Source organism: Thunnus albacares, chromosome 2 (genome assembly GCF_914725855.1).
Source record: "Thunnus albacares chromosome 2, fThuAlb1.1, whole genome shotgun sequence".
NCBI classification, from domain to species: domain Eukaryota; kingdom Metazoa; phylum Chordata; class Actinopteri; order Scombriformes; family Scombridae; genus Thunnus; species Thunnus albacares.
The window spans coordinates 35,442,312-35,457,792 of record NC_058107.1 but is presented as its reverse complement, the minus strand read 5'-3'; the positions used below and the strand labels follow the sequence as shown (position 1 = coordinate 35,457,792).

Here is a 15,481-nt window from a genome sequence, read left to right as displayed (position 1 = left end):
GACTTGTTTGTTTTCATGCAGGAAAAAATGGCGGCCTGGTCAAAAACTTTCTCATATTACAGCTAAACAGTACACTAAACTATGTCTCTGAAAACATTTGAGGTGATGCATAACAGAATCTTGATTCATATTTGATCGGCACTGCTTAGTTTGACGGTTTGATCTGAGTTTCGTGAGCTAGGTGCATTGCGCTGAACGGACTCATTTGCATAAAGTTGAGGTTGTGTTTATCTTCAAATGCAGATATGGCAAATAGTCCATCAACTGGCTGTGCCGTTTCCATTGTGCATCACGCACATCCAGTCCACGCGTCGCATTACATACATGAACACACGCTTGTTGAACAAACAAACATTCACCGGGGAAAATGCACCGCTAATGCTAGTTAGCAGGCTTGATAGCTAATTAGCTGCTCAGCTGTAGCACATTATGCAGCATGCAAACATACCTGCAAACGTCACTTCGGACCCGTTAGATGCTGCTTTGGTCGTCGCTCTTCAAAATCTCTGTTAGCCACACGACGTCTGTCTGACTTGTAGCTACAGCAGTTTGTTTACTTTGTCTCAGTTCATACGATGTAACACTGGTAGCCTGCCAGCTGCTGTCAATCAAACGCAGACACCGACACGCAGCCCCCCAGCTCTCTGAGACAAAAAGGAGCATTTCTAATCTTTCCCCAAAGACCTTTTTTCTTCATTTAATATACAAAACTAATATATTTAAAAACCTGTTGACTTTATTTTTGACAGCAAATAGGGATGACTAAATGTGATTTCAGTTGGACTTTAAATAGTTTGACATGGAAAATATGCTTATTTGTTTCCTTGCTTGTATACCAGGTGGTATACTGGGGGCAGTACATCATGATTTGAAAGCCCATCAGCAGCAGATAAACAACAATGATGGCAGAGAAACTGCATGGCGTTATCTCAAAATTATGAATATAGTAACCTCCTTGAGTGTCACCATATTGTTGTGCAAAATCAAACATTCTCAAGGAAGATATGATGGTATCATTTGGTTGAAAAAAGGACGTGTGACGTCTTCAAATTGCTTGTTTTGTCCGACCAAAAGTCCCAAACAGTTTACAAAGATCTAAAGCTGAGAAAAAGTGTCAAATCCTCACATTTTGAGAAGCAGTAAACAGCAAATGTTAAGCATTTTTCCTTTGTAAACTCAAATGATTTATTATCAAAATGATTTCAGCCTTTAGTAAAGAGCAAACATGTCATGAGCTTCAATGTCCTGAGATGATCTAAAGGTTGTTTCAGGTTTTTCCATCCTGATTAGAATAAAATACAGAAGAAAATTTAGATAATTTAATAGATAAATAGATATCTGCTGTCAATACAAAATTTGTCCCGCTGCTGTTCAGTCTAAATATAAACAGTAAATCCCTGATTAATACACAGTTGTCTTGTTTTTGATGATGTAACCTATTTATTGACTGATGGAGCAGCTGACAGACAGAAAGGCCTTTTGTGATTTGTCCCCTCGGTTCAACTCGTGGGTTTACAGTGTTAGTGATATAACGTGAAACAGTGCTGTGCATTTATAACAGTTGGACACGGTAAACACAAAGAATAGCCAAAGGCAAAAGGAAGAGTTACATAAAATCCTCAGTACATGTAGTTTTCACTTCTCAGAATTGCAGCTGCAAGAAGTTTAACACTGGAATACTAGGAAGACATTACATAAGCTGATCTAATTTAAAGAAGAAAAAATACTTGAATAATTAATAGACTAAATCTCCAGTCATCTCCATTGTTAATTAAGTGTAAACATTAATCAAATTAGTGCCTGTCCTGCCTTCATGTAGCACCAAATCAAAAATATTAGCTTCAAAAAACCTGGAATCTGCCAAATCCCTTTTTTTTTTTCTCCACCACTTTCTTTCAAAATCTTTCCCAATGCTGCAATATATATTTTCAAAAAGTAATATTTGAGACCTGATATTGCATTTTCAGTATCAGGAGCGGTATCAGCATTGGAAAGTGTGCAGTATATCCAGCCAGCTTTACAGTATATCCACCCAGTCAGATGTGCTGATGGATCATGTGTTTTCACCCTCTGCAGCTTTAGAAACCATATGGTCTCCATCGTGTTTTTGGCAGAGAAAACAAGACTTTTCGCCGCCGCACGAGTCCAGACTTAGGCTTATGTCTTTGTTTTTGTTTTGATGTTGACGATGTGCATTTTGGACAGTTTTTGGACACTTTTCATGACATTTCTGGATCCCAAACATCGCAACGAAGCTGTTAAGGTTCAGAGCGACGACAGCAACTGGGTGTAATGAAATGTTCCTCTCGTCCTGCAGTGATCATGTCTGATAGAGAAGCAATAGGAGAGGAAATAAGAGCCAAGGGAAGAAGATAAAGAGGATTTTTGTATCTAAAGGTCAAGAAAAAAACAGGAATGTGGGAGCAGTTAGAGAGGCTAAAGACACCAGAGAAAGAGGAGAGTGTGACCGAGTTCAGAGAAATATGAGTGACATTGGGTTCGGAGAAGCTGCAGTGCGAGTGTTTCTGATGTGGACACATTGTGACCATTTCCTGTTCAGATACTGATTCCATTGGACAGGAACACGCATACGGCGTTTTCACGTTTTCACTAAGAAACACACTCACACATATACATATAAATACTGCTGTGGGTCAAAATCAGTTTTGTTTGATATATATTTTTTACTCAGATGATGATTTTTATTTTAGGACACATTTATAACCAGTACAAACAAATAGAAATACTTGTCACACCATGTACAGTATTTCAACCGATTAATCGATTAGTTGCCAACTATTAAATTAATCGCTGATTATTTTGATAACTGAATATGTTTGGGTTGTGGTCTGTCAGTTGGGACAAAACAAAGACATTTTAGGACATCACCTTGCGCTTTGAGAATCAGTGATCAACGTTTTTCACCATTTTCTGACATTTTATAGACCAAACGACCAATCGATTAATCGAAACTGTAGTCGACAGAACGATCTCACCGCAAAGTTGACATGATCTTCCTCACAGTCCTCTTTAAGGCTGCAATTAATGATTATTTTCATGATCAATTCATCTGTTTTTTATTTTCTAGATTAATCAATTCATTGTTTGGTCTTTTAAGACCAATAAAATCAATAAAGATTTTCAAACGTTTTATAATGTATGTTCCAAAAAAACTATCTAAGCAGCTCGAACTGGAGAATATTTGGCATTTTTGCTTGAAAAAAATGACCAAAATATGAAATTGATTATAAAAATAGTTGGTGATTAATTTTCTGTTGATCGACTAATTGCTGCAGCTCTTCAACACGGACAAGACGTCTTTAAGGTGCTCTGAAAAATGAGAATTTGAACATCTTCACTCTCGTGTCAACTCGGCAAACTCCATCTGCTCATGAAGATCATGTGACTTGCTTGAAAGCTTTAGAGCAGCTACTAAAACGCCTCGTCGTGAGATTGTTTTGTCAACAGATTCCTGCATGAGGAGCCATGTGCTTTAAAACTATCAGATATGTGAACTATCCAGTCTGGAGCTAACAAGGAGCGAAACTGTGCGCTAGAAATTCATCCAACTGCTAAAAACTCAGTATTTTTGTATTTTTTCCCTCTTTTTTTTGCCCTAAGTTTAGTCTTTCAGGGGTCCATATTAAAAAGATGAGCATATACAGTATATCTACACACAAAATTATGATTTCCCTTCTAAATTAGGGTTTTATATAATTAGGTTAATCTGGTGCGATGACTCAGTCTTTGTTTAAAGTTATCTAGAAGTTATCTAGAAGCAGAAGCTACTTCAAGTTGGGTCACTTCCACCTTTTCTCTGAGTGTCTGCAGTAATATTAATGAGTACAATTTTCTTGTAACTGACATGAACAATAGCCAGAACGACAATGATCACATACCAGGTTATGAAACAGTTGAATTTCCCTGATGACTACTGCTTGTACCTGATGTAACTGAAGGAGAAACGGACCGGTAGTGCGCCGCGTTGTCAGACTTGTGTTCACAGGTTTCCCAGCAGGACGGTTCAGGATGTAGTACTCAGAACCCTCAAGAATACCGGGAACGTTTGGGGGGATTTGACGGTTTGCTTCCTGACTGACTGTCTTCAGGCGTCACCGACACTTGACCGGAGTGAATTGTCTTGAATAGTCTAAATTTTTTAAATGCTTCTTGTCCGAGTCGTCATTAATCTTGGATTCAACAACAGTAATGTGAAAGATGATGAACAATTTCCCAGAGACTCACGTCTCCTTGTAGAAAACAATGAGATGTGTTTTCACGTGTTGTACGCTGCTGTCGTGTGTTTTTGTTGAAGTGTGATTTATAGTCTCCACATCCTAGAGACCGATAACACAAACAAGCTGTCGTTGTCGCCTGCTCTCTTGAGTCTGTGTGAGTCTGTGTGTGTGTGGTTGTTTTAATCTCACGGGACCTGACCTGGTTTGACCGTCGCCTTCTGGGACCTACTTTCAGTTTCAGCTCTGTAGAAGAATCACGGTTCCCTTGGCGTGACGCCACAGAGGAACTGTAGTCGTTACGTCATTGGCTGTAGGCTGTCGGTGTAGACGGTGCACCTTCAGGTTTTGATGGTGATGTCAAAGCCGTTGACTTTAATGCTCTGTTATGTACAAACAAGCCTGTTAAAAGTGCCTCTCAAGGACTCGCAACACTGAAGAATAGTCCCTTTAGATCGTTTTTCTTTATTACATTAAGAGAAGCTGCAGTTGATGCCTCTGCAGCCTGATGAAGAACCAGTTTGAGTTTGAAACATTCTACTTTTTCTAAATGTAATAAAATATTTATTTATTTTACATACTGATTGCTTAAAAAGAAAATACAGAAACATTTTTCAGCTAATATTAATGGATTAGCTAGTCAACAGGAGATTGAACAGCAATTTTCATAATTAGTCATTTCAGACATTTATAGAGCTGCAACGATTAGTAGATCAATTAGTTGATTGAAATAACAATTAATTGGCAACTATTTTGATATTTTCAAGCAAAAATGCTAAATGTTTATGGTTCCAGCAGTCATATATGACAGTAAATATGATATCTCAACATTTAGGACTGTTAGTCGTATCAATATTGGCAATAATCTTTAGTTGCAGCCCTATATTCATCAAGCAAAATGACTGATCTCTACATTAAAAATTAACATTTTGGACTGTTAGTCATACAAAAGGAGCAAATTGCGTAATTAATGTCAAGAATCTGTACATTTAACAAGCAAAATAACAAACAAATATCTGTTTTCAGCTTCTCAAATGTGAGAATTTGCTGCTTATCTGCAGTTTTATATAAATATTATATATTATAAACTGAGAATGTTTATGTTTTGGACTGTTTGTCAGACAAAACAAGCAATTTAATGATCTCATGTTGGATGTGGAACTATTTTTTTTCACTTTTTTGACATCTGTAGATTAAAAATTAAACAGTTTTGTTAATCAATAATGAAAATTAGTAGTCGTTACCTTTATGTGACTGCTGTTCTTGTGGTCCGTCACCCCAATGGATGGCCACTTGGGTTTTTTTTATTGTGGTTTAAAAGAGTTTCATGTAACAAAGGAAACCATCTCTATACGTTTTTGTCAACCGACTTATGAAGTTTCCTGCTAATTTTTTTTTTTTTCCCACCTGGTTGAAACTCTTTAAAACGTGAGTGTGAACATTCAACCTCTGCTGTGTAGGTGAAGGGAAGAGATGAGTAAAAAGGAAGGAAGAAGTCCGGAGAGTTTGCGAGAGGAGAGTGAGAGATTGACCGGGACGAGCAGCTTTTCAACAGCTGTTTCCTGTTTTCCTCTCACTTTTCCAGCCGCTAGCGTTTTGGTAGGGGTGTGAGTGAGGGGGGTGTGTGTGTGTGTGTGTTTAGGGGGGGGGGTCTGGACATTATTCCTCTGGTATCTGACCAGGTAATCAAAATGAACTTCCTCCATAGAAGGGAATTCCTGTTGAATTGATTATTATTGACCTTTTTATTGACCTTTTTTTTTTTGTGAGGTTTTAGTTGCCTCTAAGTGAATAAAATGCAACATTGTGACATCATTTAATTGTGTTTTAAAAAAAAAAAAAAGTTAAGTTCAATCAAGATTTACAACCATACACATGATCTATGCCTCATGTTTGGTCGAGTTCCAGCTGAAATGGCACAGCTCCCGTTGTTTTCCTGTTCTTAGTCATCACAGATGTGGAGTTAACTGCTGATAACTGACCCGGGGGGTACCGTAGTATATCTCCATAAAAGAGTAACTGAGATCGCAGCACTTAAACTTCAGAGGAAGGAAGACATTCATGTATTTTAGCTGATTTTGTCCAAACTCATAATGCTCAATGAACAGGAAATAAAGACAAGTGAGGTGTTGAAGTACTGCTTTAGGCGTCAGTACAAGCTTTAAGCACCTTCAAAGTTTCATTTAGGTATTTTATTCCTAAATTGACAAATAGAAATGACTCAGTAAGCAAGCAGAAGCAGAAATTCCAAACATTCACTAGTTTCAGCTTCATAAATAAGAGAAATTACTGGTTTTCTCAGTTTTAATTGTAAATTGACATTGAAATATGTCACCATGGGCTCTGTGTGAAATTAACAACTAAATGATTCATTGAAAATAATAATTGAGAGACTAATCATTAATGAAATGATGGTGACAAATGAAAAAAACAAAACTATGCACATATTGCACAGTAGGAGGTTCAATAGGCCAACTATGAACTTTGTGGAAGCTTTTGGGGATCCAAATAAAGAATAAATAAAGAACTATGCCCTTTTTGGAGAGACAGTCAAATATTACCAATAGCAAAAGAACAGATCAGTAATTTTAGTGTTTGTTAAAGACGGAGACTTGCAAGAGACAGAACGGTCAGAATCGATGCAGCAGAGGCCAAGATTTCCTGACTTTTAAGTCCCTAGTTTGGGTCAAGCTCAAAAATACTCGATCATACATTTCCCATAATGAAACTCGATAACGTCTTTCCCAAGCGGCAACCTCCGGGGCTGAAAAATGAAGCTAATGTGGAAGTGCCAAAAACTGCAGTTCCTTGAATGGCCACTTGTGGCTCCAAAAGCGAGTCAATCCCCATAGACCCCCATGTTAAAATGCCCAACTTTTGTTTACAGCCTGGTACAGAAAACGGAAATTAAACGGTTAGGTTTAATTTCCTCTTTCATGACAACTGTACGGGGGGTGAATTTTTTTATAACTCACCCGTTAAAATTTTATTAAGCCGTAAAGTTCTGCATAATGAAGGACATGGCTGCTTTGAGTGACAGGTCCGCCAGCCGCTAGGTGGCTTGTTTCAGCCATTCGGCCCCGCCTCTTTGCCCATTTTTGATTGGCTGGGAGTTAGGCAGCGTCACGCACTGCCAAGATGGCGACGGCCGGAGCGGCTCAGCTTCAAAACCACTCTTCGGAAACCAACGAGTGACGTCACGGTAACTACGTCCATATTTTTATACAGTCTATGGTCTTTCCTCTGTTTGACCCTCCCTGCCTGGTGAAAACCAATCTCTTCCAAACTACACGCCTCCAATTTGTATTTCAGGCTTTGCTTTATTATAATAATAATAATAATAATAATAATCTTTATTTATGTAGCATCTTTAAAAATACAGTTTACAAAGTGCTTTGACAGACAAAGTAAAAGTAGTACAATGCAAAGCAAAGACGCAACACAAAAAAAAAAAACAATAGAGAGATGATAAAAAGATTAAAAGACAATACAAAGATGCTCAAAAGACAACATTAAATAAAAGCAAGTCTGTAAAAATGTGTTTTTAAGAAGTGATTTTAAAAGAAGTCACTGATTCTGCGAGCCTTATCTCCTCAGGCAGGTCGTTCCAAAGCTGAGGGGCCCTGATGCCAAAGCATGGTCACCTTTTAGATTTAAGCCTCGACTTTATACAAAACAACTGGACTTGGTGGACTTCCCCTTTAAATGACATTTATTCAGTTTATTTCATAAAGCTTCTACTCCGTGAACAGGCAAAAGGATTTTAGTGTCTTTTCCCTCTTTGACTTCTTCACGTGGTCGGTTGGGGTCGAGCCCCTGACGTTCTGCGTACAGGAACATCCCCTCTGACTCTTAGCGGCCCCTTGCTGCCGCCCGCCGGTCTGTCCTGACGTCACCGTTCCGCCGCAGGATCCGTCTGCTTCCTCAGCACTCTGCTGCCGAGCTGTTTATCTGAGCCCTCGATGTGACCCGACCCGGCCCCGCGGCTGCTGTTTGTGTTTCTGCTGCAGCCGGGGCCCCCAGGAGCCACGCAGCCAGGATTGGAGATAAGGATCCTATACCGCTTGCACTGCTTATATGTTGAGTCATCACATGCTGGGGGTCCTGCAGGGGGGTGGGGGGTGGGGGGGGGGGGCAACTCAAATCAGGGACTTCATGTTTACATTTCAGGCTTTCAGCTGACTTTAAGGATACAATCACAACAGCACTTTGTCTTCTTCAGCCTGAACTGGAGCAGAGAAGTTTACCTCGTTGTTGCATTTGTTGTGTTTCCTTCATTTAGTCTCAGTTTTCCCAAATAACAAACCAACCATGACTTCTAAACAGAAGTCACATGGACGCTGCAACAGCTCCATTACTAGACAGAGTTTTAATAACCTGTCGTCTTGCCAGAATGCAGATTTTCCTGCTTCTAGTTCCTGTAACTTGAGCTCAGCATGACAGACTTTATTTTATAATGAAAGGTTTTCCAAGCAAGCGGGAGCAGCTGATTAGTGGACGTCAGTACGAGTCAACCGGAGCCCCAGAAACCACTGAAAACCTCAAAGCTTCAGCCGTGTTTCCACTACATGATACCGGCTCGGCTCTGCTCTACTCGCTTTATTTTACTGGATTTGGTTTTCCATCGCAGATAGCAACCCCCTCAATGTAGGGCGGGGTTTGCAGGACTGCAGGTTTGATGGCTGTCGTTGATTGGTCAAGCACACAACGCGCAGCATCTTTGTGTGTTTGTGTACCACTTCATTCATAAAGCAAGGAAGTAGTCTAGTATTGATTACGGTCCAGTTTAGGATGTTTCATAACGTTAAAAGTAAAGGCTTTGTCGTCACCTTTTAGTATCAGCTCAGCTCGCTTGGAGCCTCGATGCAGGTGATGCCAAAAAAAGTACCAGATGCCAGGTGCTATCCACTACTTTTGCCTGAAGGAAAAACCAAAAAGGAGAGTAGAGTCGAGTTTCCATGTGTTGGAAAAGGAGCTTTTGTTCTCTCAGGCTGTGATTCGGTTCCACCTAAATCTAATCACCTAAATCTGGCTGAAGAAGCTGCTCTTAACTAAAGAAGTAAACACTCCAAATTTCAAGAAAAACTGCTTTATGCACGGTTGTCATAAACTAATCACTATTTCACATTAGATTTCCCTGTCTGCTCGGAAAAAAACAGTCAATCCTCAATCTTCTGTTTTTAAACCTTTTTATTTAAGTAGGAAAGTCTTACTGAGATTAAAAACATCTTCTTTTTTTTTTCAAGAGGCCACGACTAAACAAACCTGACCAAAACTCTTCATAATGAAGTCACCCAGTGCAGCGGTGTGACTCATTGACATGTTTTTAATCATTTGGAGGTTTACGGCACAGGGGAATAAGATGAATCAGGCTTTGGATACACACACACAATACTTGTTAGTAGATCAGTTCATTGTTGGTTTGGATCCAAACATGAGATTTATTGACAGAAAGAAAATCTCGAGCCTTATCTTTTAAACAATATGCAATTGTAAAATCATGAACACAATTGCCAATAAGACTCATATAAAAGATCACAACATAAAAACAACAAAAAAGCTTCAAATTGATGCTGCTTAAAACACTTGCAGACAGAAATAAGGTAAATAAAAATAAAAGTTTCTGAGGCAATGATTTAAATGCACAGAAGAAACCCAATTTTTATGGTTTTAAATATATATGTGATGAAGTTTCTTTGTTTTGTAAGCTGAAAATGGGTTTCTTCCATAATTACTGTATATTTGGGGTGTCCCGGTGGCCTTGCGGTTACGTCGCATACCGTAAAAAACCAACGCAACGGTTTTTTTTTGTTGTTGTTTCCTGTCTGTATCTCCACAAAAATAATCTGAAGAAGTACTTCACATCCTCTATTTCTCTCTCCAATTAAAACCTTGTCTCCCTTTTTTTTTTTTTTTTTTTTTTGTCTCTGTTGGCTCCAGTCTTGGATTCTCTGAGGTTTTTTACTTTCTTCCTCAGTCCTTCAGCTTTTATTTGCTTTCCTACCACTTCCTAATCTATCTACTGGATGTTACGTTAGTCGCAGGAGTATTATGTTCCATATCTTGTCGGCCTAATTTGCCTAATTTGACTCTTGGTTGGCCTCGTTACTTTTAATTTGCGTGTAATTGTCGATCATGTAGCAATACTTCTACTTTTTTGCTCCACTTTCAGTCAAAGGCAGTAAATGTAAATGGATTATTAATCAAGCTAAAGGGGGAAAAATCAGCCTGCGTGACGACTTTTTTCCCTCTCTTCTTGCTGTTTTTATGATCTGTGTGTTTTTTTTTTTTTTGGTTTGGTTCTCTGGGACAGAGATGATTATTGCGTGCCGTCAACACTGGACAACATCTGTCCTGATGTTCTTTTTCGGTGAACGTTTAACAGTAGTGACAGTGAATTAAATACAGATTGTGTTGCTGTCGTCGAAGTCGCGCTTTTTCCCCCTTTTAGTTGCTGCTGCTGCTGCTGCTGCTGCTGCTGCTGCTGCTGCTCCGTCTTCAGGATGACGTGTGTGGGAAACATCAAGTTTTTTTGCTCTACTTTCAGTTCAGCTGTCGGGAATTATGTTTGGTGGAGGGGCACGGCGGTTTTCTGTTTTTTTTTTTTTTAAATACACTAATTTGCTTCAACTGGACAACAAGATGAAAGGATGGGCCCCGCAGGACGAATGCGTGGAAAGAAGAAGGACGCGCACAATGACGGCCTTTGTATCTCTTTGCAGGCGTTTTCATGTGTCGGCCTTCAGTCGTTCTGTTTATGTGAGCTCTGTTCAGCTGTGGTGGGAGCAGCTCCAGTGTCTGTCTACTGTCACTGTGGCCTGGTTAAAGTTTGCTGCTTGGCTGCTTTCACAGCTCGGTGCTGTAGAGCCGCTCATATCTTAGTCTTCTATTTTTGGATGAGACGAGTTTCTTTCTGAGGTCTTCAGACAGTGTTAAAGCCTCAAAATGTGTCAAAAACATCCAAATTACTTCCACTGAGGCTGCTGCTCAGTCTGAAAAATGTGTCATTTTAGAAAAAGGTAACAACTTCTATTAGATTCTTGCACACTATGAAGCTTTACTGATAAGTGCAGTAAATAAAAAACAAACTCCTGACTGAGCAGACTAGGGTCTAAGAATAAAAACATTATTAAAGAGTACAAATATCAGACAGCATGTGAGATTATTTAGTAAAATAGAAAAGATCTTTATTGAAATACACAGAGAAAGAAATAGGCAAACACTTCTAAAACTCAAAAATCTCACTGTTAAGATAGCTCTAATCTGCACCAAATACCTGTCACTTGTCACTTGTTCCTTGGCTCATGAAATCTGTCAAGGTTTTGAGAGATCCTGCTAACAAATAAAAATTGTCAGGTAACAAAATATTGAACACATAGTTCTGCTCTGATCAGGCTTTTTAGACCAGACTGAGTCATTTGTGTTGAATGTTGGAGCTTTGCTAGTAAACAACAACCCCAGATTGAACAAGCATCTGCTGATCAGTATTTTACTTTAAACTAACTTCAACTAGATTACCGTATTTCCTCTAATAGCGGCAGGTAGTCAGTTAAAATCCGGGTCTCTGTGAATGTCCAGGTTGACAGTATGAACTTCAACTGCCTTTATAAAGCACATATTGTTGCGTGCAGTGTGCAAACAACTGGGACGTACTGCTTCATCTGTCGTCGCCCCGTCAATGTCATCTGTCAGTCGATGTGACTGATCTTCCGCTGCTCAGAGGATTGTGGGTCAGAATAGCCTGAAAAGCATGCTGGTTTACATATTACACAATGTGACAGGATGTAGTAGGACATCCTGGTATTTTTGGTGCACTATGTGTTGGGACATAGTAAATCTTTTTCTGGCGTACTTAATAGTACGGTTGTATCAGAACACACCCAAGGGTGGATAAACCATCAGTAGCCGGCTCGGCTGGTGGAAGTCTCTGGTTCAGATTACCGTAATTACTGGTAAGCAGTAACGCAAATTTAACAAATGGAAGCAGATCAGAAAACAAGGCTTAGAACTAGAATATGAGCAAATGTACTTATCAAACAGACTGAATTAAAAATAAAGGCCTCTCTCTAATGTAAGCCTGCTTCCTATAAAGGCCTGGTACCCTATAAAGGCTCCGGCCACTATTAAAGGAAATACGGTAAGTCTCTACTGGGTGAAACGTGTATCCAGCTCGTGTTAAACTACATGCAGCTCTGCTTGTGTTGCTCAAACATCCTCAACTGATTGTGACAGATTCAGCTATTTGTCTCTACTTTTCCCAAACTTTTAGAAACTTTTCTTTTTTTTTCTTACATTCATTGCAACACGCTGCTCTGATTAATCACCGTTGAGTAAATATTCTCTCCGTTGTCTCCTGACCTGAACCAGAACCTCACATCTCATCCTGTGATTGATTTTAGTTGCGATAACGGCGTAAACAGTTGCCTCACTCTTTAAATATGTGCCTTTTGCTTTTCCCCTTAAGGGTTTATGTTGCATTTCATAAAAGTTTAACAACTTCTCTGTGACTTTGGGTAAAAAATAATGATTTAAGAGCCGACGTACAAGTCATATGTCGGCTTCATGGCTTAGAATACGATTGTTAGAACTGAAACAGTTTGACCTCGTACAGCTTTTTTTTGTTGTTGACACTAATTTTAAACCATCAGTTCTTAGTAGGGTTGCAACTATGTATTATTTTCTTGATTAATTGATTAATGTTTGGTCTATATAATGTCTTCATACTAGAAAGTGTAGCTCACCACTAAAGTTGCTGCAGTCTTTTAAATTTGTGATTTTAGCAAAAGGGAACAATTTCTACTAAGATCTTGTACACCATGAAGTCTTACTGATAGGTACGTAGGATCAAAAGGTCTTGATTGAGTAGAAATTAAAGTAATAATTTCACTTGACAAGCCTCTAAGGACTGAAACATCATTTTTAAGTGACTGATAGCATGTGAGATTCTTAAAAAAGGTTTGTAAAATCTGCATGTGGATGCTGATCTGCATCAAAATACACAGTGAAGTCAGAGTTTGGACGAGCGGCTGCAGTGTGAACAGAGCCAGTGACTCTCTGCTGAAGAATGTTTGTTAAATGTTAACAGCTCAGCTTCGTCCTGCACGAAAAAGTGAAAACACTGTGATACAAAAGTTGCAGGTGAGATTAAAAACAAACGTCGGAGGGCTTATAAAAACGTCTTGAGGCTGAAAGAGAAAGTGTTGGTGTGTGAGCGTCTCCTCCTCCTCCTCCTCCTCCTCCTCCTCCTCCTCCTCCTCCTCCTCTGAGCTGCTGGCGGAGCGTCGGTGGATTTTTAGGAGTGTGAGGTTTCCATGGAGCCTGAACAAAGCCATCTGGACTGAGGAATGTGGTTTGGGAACGTTCGCCGTTATGCACACTGGAGGACCAATAGTGTGGGGGTCCTGATAAGAGCTGAGAGCGCGTGTGTGTGTGTGTGTGTGTGTGTGTGTGTGTGTGAGCTCGTGTCTTTGTACACTTGTGAGAACGTCACATGTTTCCATTGATAAAAGGACAGAAGGATAAATCCTCCAACGTGACATTCTTACCTCTCTTCACTTTATTCAACGTTAGGACTTTGGTTTAAGTGTAAAAAAAAGATTCACAGCTTGTTTTTAGAGTATTTTAATTGTGATGTTTTTAATCGTTTTGTTATGAATCTCCAGTGTTTTACATCCATGATTTCTGGGTAAGAAACTGGAGACATTTACATCATTTGGATGGATTCTTATCAGGAGACGTTACTGCTTAAAAAGAGGGAATAAAAGAACAAAGTCAATTAATTTATGATTTTATTTTAAGAGGAAATTAAAGGTAAAAAGGAGTAGGGCTAGGAAACAGGGATTAATGTCAGTTATTCCTTTCTATTAATTAATGATTTAGAATAAACATACACATAATAAATGTCACTCTTAAGTTTCTGGAGCTGAAAATAATTTATGACTATAATTTCTTTATGACCAGCAGCAATAATAAAAATAATAATAATAAGCTATAACCAGCAAAGGTTTAAATGTGTACTTGGTATCATAAGTGAGAAGTCACCCAGCAGAATAGTCATCATCATATGATTAATTTACTAATTAAAAACTAGCATTTAATAAAAGAAAAGAGACTAAAACTAGAAACTAGAAAATAACTGCGTACCTCATCAACACTATGAACCATCCTCTGTAACAGGCTGCCCTTCTCTTTAATATAACACCTGACAATAAATAACAATACAATAAAATATTGTCAAAATCATAAATATACAGTAATAGCAGTAAAACCGTTACACACACTATAAGGATGCACATCAAGTCATTTTAAAAACCAAAGCAAAGCTGGAAGAAGCTCAGCTTTAACTGATATTTTGTATTTAAATGTTTTGTCAGAATACTAACAAGTGTTTGAAGGGAAGAAGTAAAGTGGTAGAAATCACACAGCACACTGTGGAGGATGGTGGATGGTGGTGAACAAGGGGGGGGAGGGGGAGTGTGAGGAGCAGCTGCTGCTAGTTTGCACTATAGATTGTGTGTGTGTGTGTGTGTTGTTGTTGTTGTTGTTCGTGTGTCATTTGCACCTTCTGTCGTTCTGACGTTAACCCACAAACTGCCTCATGTACTCTGAAACCAAACAGAGCAACTGCAATAGAAATAAAAGTTAAATATGAATTGAATTACGGTTTAATGACAGTAGCTGGCTTGATTAGTTGATCGATGACTCGATCGCAACAATCAATCAATCCATTTGATCTTTTAAATGTCAGAAAATGGTGAAAAATGTTTCCCCGGAGCTCAAAACGCAGCCTAAAATTTCATGTTTTGTCCCGACCGACAGTCCATAAATCAAAAATATTCAGTTTACTGTCATAGAGGACCAAAGAAACCAAAAAATATTCACATTTAACAAGCTGGAACCAGAGAATTTAGGCGTTTTCTCTTAAATATAAAAAAAGACTTTGGGAATAGTTGGCGTTTATGTCAGAAAATATCCTTCAGAATGTCCTGAAGACCACAGTGATGTCAAATTACTGTCTTTGTCCAACTAACAGCATAAAACCCAAATATATTCAGGTCACCGTTAAAATATGACAAAGAAAAGCATCAAGAAACTGATAACAATGTGAATGAATTCATGTTTGGCATTTTTGCCAGAAGAAACCACTTGAAATGATTAATTGATTATTAAAATAGTTGCCAATTAATCATTTTTTCTTCATCTTTTAGTTGTTTCAGTTCGAGTTCTCGGTCCCCAGAGGATGAATC

General features: G+C 38.8%; 1 protein-coding gene across 1 annotated transcript in view; it reads left to right on the top strand.

Annotated features, from left to right (window-relative positions):
* Nucleotides 1-15,481, top strand: part of fam102aa (family with sequence similarity 102 member Aa) — a 38,419-nt gene that overhangs the window by 5,635 nt on the left and 17,303 nt on the right. The gene's annotated exons all lie outside the window — the stretch shown is intronic.